At 44.7% G+C, this 3,731-nt stretch overlaps 1 long non-coding RNA gene across 1 annotated transcript in view; it reads right to left on the reverse strand.

Moving 5' to 3' along the window:
• Positions 1–3,731, reverse strand: part of LOC107184695 — a 45,136-nt gene that overhangs the window by 30,985 nt on the left and 10,420 nt on the right. The gene's annotated exons all lie outside the window — the stretch shown is intronic.

Here is a 3,731-nt window from a genome sequence, read left to right on the forward strand (position 1 = left end):
TTTAAATATATTTTATTAATTTTTCACAGAGTGGAATGGAGAGAGATAGTTAGAAACATTGATGAGAGAGAAACATCAATCAGCTGCCTCCTTCACACCTCCCACTGGGCATGTGCCCGGAGCCAAGGTACATGCCCTTGACTGGAATCGAACCTGGGACCTATCAGTCCGCAGGCCAACGCTCTATCCACTGAGCCAAACCGGGTTCAGCAAGACTTATATTTTGATATTTATTTTATATATTGAAATGCCATTTAACTAAGAAAAATCAACCAAAAAAATGAATTTGTGTGTCACCTCTGACATGCATGTCATAGGTTCGCCATCACTGCCTTAGAGGAAGGCATTTACTTCCTCTGCCCCATTGATCAGTCAGAAGGAGTCCTTAATATTCCCTTTGGTCTCTCCATCAGGAGACTTTGTAATTTTAATGACACCATTGGGACATCGTTGGGCAGTGACCAGAGAAACGTTACTGCAGCCCCAGCAACCAATAACCTCGGCTGTGCTAACAGAGGGACAGTCTTCTGACAATAGCTTCTGTTAGACGACACACACAAGGGCTTTAATCTCACAGAAAGGAGTTGGTAGAACTAGTCTGTGTTTTGAATTTCTAGAGGCTAAGAAAGTAACAACATGTGAAATGAAAAATACATGGAGTAAGACTAACAATGCAGATTAAACATAAGTGAACTTAAAGGAGTAAAATAGGGACTCTCCAGAATGGAATGCAGAATCATTTTCCAAAAAATAGCCAAGTGTCAGGAATGTAGGAGACAATAAAAGCAGTCAAACATAAATACATGTAGTTGGAATCTCAGAGAGAGGAGGAGGGGGGCACCAAATTAAATATTTAAAGAAATTATGGCAAATATTTATAGAATGTGATGTAAACTATAAACAGATCTAAAAGCACCAACATTCTGAAAGAAGAATGAAAATTAACAAAATTAAATCAAGGCACATTAAAATCAAAATCCTGAAAACCAGTGAAAAAGATAAAATTCCTAAGAGGAGAAAAGAAAATGACACACAGGAAATCAAGGAATGAAACATGAAAAACATGAAAAGTCACATGAAAAACTACCAAAAACAGGACAAAGCAATGATGACTGTAAAAGTTGAAGGAACATTAAGAAGGCATCAGCATAGAATTTTAAAGTAACTCAAAATATGCCATATTTTTTCCATGTATAAGATGCTCCCATGCATAAGACACACCCCACTTTTCCAACCCAAAATTAAGAAGTCAATATTTTAAAATTTCTGATGGTTTTCCTTTGAAGACCTTGTTCTTTTTTGGCATCTTAAGGAGATGTTCTTCCTGTTTTCTCATTCATCTGATCATGCACTCTGTGGGAGGAGGTCCAAATTGTCTCTCTGCAGATCTATTTCCATGCTCTTTTGCACAGCTGATTGCGTTCAGTTTGAATTTTGCAGAGTAAGACAATCGCTTACCAGAATTTATCATTTTATTTTTTGACATCTTTATGGGTTCATAATGCTCCACTCTCTGCTGCATCTGCGTCTCCACCTCCAGCTCCAGGCATCAGCTGAAGTCAGTAACAATAAGGCTGTGATTGGAGGAAGCCTGTTTGACAAGGTATAGGCAGCTAGGAACCCATGTGGCTCGCTTCTCGGCTTGCTTCTGTGAATAAGATGCCCTTTTATTTTAGGTCTAAAAAAAATAGCATCTTATGCACAGAAAAATACGGGTATTTCAAAATGGAATGAAGCCTGAAGGGTGTGGATCAGTGGTTGAGCATCAACCTATGATGCCATTCCCAGTCAGGGCACATGCCTGGGATGCAGGTTAAATCCCCAGTAGGGGGAGTGCAGGATGCAGCCGATCCATGTTTCTCTCTCAACATTTATGTTTCTACATCTCTCTCCCTCTCCTTTCCTGTCTGAAATCAATAAAAAATACATTTAAATAAATAAAAGTTAGTGAGTTTGATTCCCAGTCCTAACAATTGATCAATAATTCTCTCTCACCTCTCTCTCTTTCTCTCTCTCTCTCTCTCTCTCTCTCTCTCTCTCTCTCTAATTCCCTCTAAAAATTAATGAACATATTCCCAGGTGAGGATAATGAAAAGAAGATCTATATCTATGTCATCTATGTATGCCATGGGAGCAGAGGCACATTGATTTTACCCTAAGGACTCACTGATTGCTGCCACATCCTACTTCCTGACCACCTCCTGCAGCACATCTCCTGCTGTGGAAGAAGAGGTCCCTGGGCTCGGTGACCAGGACCCCAAGGAGAGCCTGGTTCTCTGAGGGCACAGTCAGCATCTCCTTCCAGGAGAAGCCCCAGAGACAGGGTCCTCCCCTCACCTCTTGCCCTTGACACCTCCCATATTTAAATGCCCACATGGCCACCAGACAGCACGCACACTGGGCGTCCACTTAAATTCAGGGCCTTCTTACCCTGGAGAATACTTTCTGGTAGATGAGCACAGCACCTACAAGAACATGACTCCCACATGGCTCTTCCTCTTCCTGCTGCCTGCTCCCAGATGTGAGTGAGCAAAGTGCTTAGAAGTGAGGAGATGGGGACCCTGCCTCTGAGCCCAGGACTCTCTGTCCCAGGTGTCCTGTCCAAGGTGCAGCTGCAGGAATTGGGCACAGGACTGGTGAAGCCCCACAGACCCTCTCCCTCACCTGCAATGTCTCTGGTCACTCCATCACCAGTGGTTCCTGCTCGAATTGGATCCACCAGCCCCCAGGGAAGTGGCTGGAGTGGATGATGGAAACACTTCCTGCAGCCCCTCCCTCAAGTGCCAAACCTCCATTTCCATGAACACATCCAAGAACCTGTTCTCCCAGTAGCTGAGCTCCGTGACCATGGACAACACAGCCATATGTTACTGTGCAAGAGACACAGTGAGGGGAAGTCAGTGTGAGCCCAGACACAAACCTACCTGAGGGAGACAGCCCCTGGTAGACTCTTTAGATGTAGGACTTATAAGAGTAGTCTGGAATGTAGCCACAACAAACCCCGGACATCCAGATCAGTTCCCCTACATAGACAGCTGGTTAGGAATTGCTCAAACCTTGCCACTTTGGGTCCGGTTCTGTAAGGTTTTGGTAGTAGGAGAAAAGAAATAGGTTTCTCAGAAGGAAACCCAACCCCTTGTTCTTCCAGGATCCCCTGAGGAACTCCCGCTAGTTTTAACATCTCCATGTGTGCCACAGGCAGCACAAAGTGCTTTTCCGGCTGGTCTGAAAGGTCCAGAAACACCGCCCCCTTCCGTTTCTCCTCAACCAGGCTCTCCTGAGGCAGTTGAGCTGTGCTTGCATTCAGCAGATCAAAGGCCCAGGCCACAACCAGCACATCAGATGCCTCTAAGGGAGATTCAGGGTGCCAAAGTAGTTGGCGAAGATGGGACTTTGCAGGAAGGAGGGCCAGTCTATTATTATCAGCCCTTTACCACCAGTGACATCTTGAATTGGAAACATCACACCCCAGCTTATTCTGAAAAACCTCAGGCCATGATAGACCTCCTAGAAACGAACCTCCAGACCCAGAAGCCCACCTGGGTGGATTGCAAGCAGTTTTCCTGGTTCTTTAACATGGAGGAGCACATGAGAGTAGTAACAGAGGCTCGGAAGAGGCTCCAGACCCAGGCCCTTGCAGGAATATTAGATACAGACAGATGGGCCAGGAAGACCTTCCCAGATGAGGAACCCGATTGGAACCTGAACCTTTCTATAAGAGACTATGTGGA

This window comes from Myotis davidii, unplaced genomic scaffold (genome assembly GCF_000327345.1).
Source record: "Myotis davidii unplaced genomic scaffold, ASM32734v1 scaffold127, whole genome shotgun sequence".
In the NCBI taxonomy this organism is placed as follows: domain Eukaryota; kingdom Metazoa; phylum Chordata; class Mammalia; order Chiroptera; family Vespertilionidae; genus Myotis; species Myotis davidii.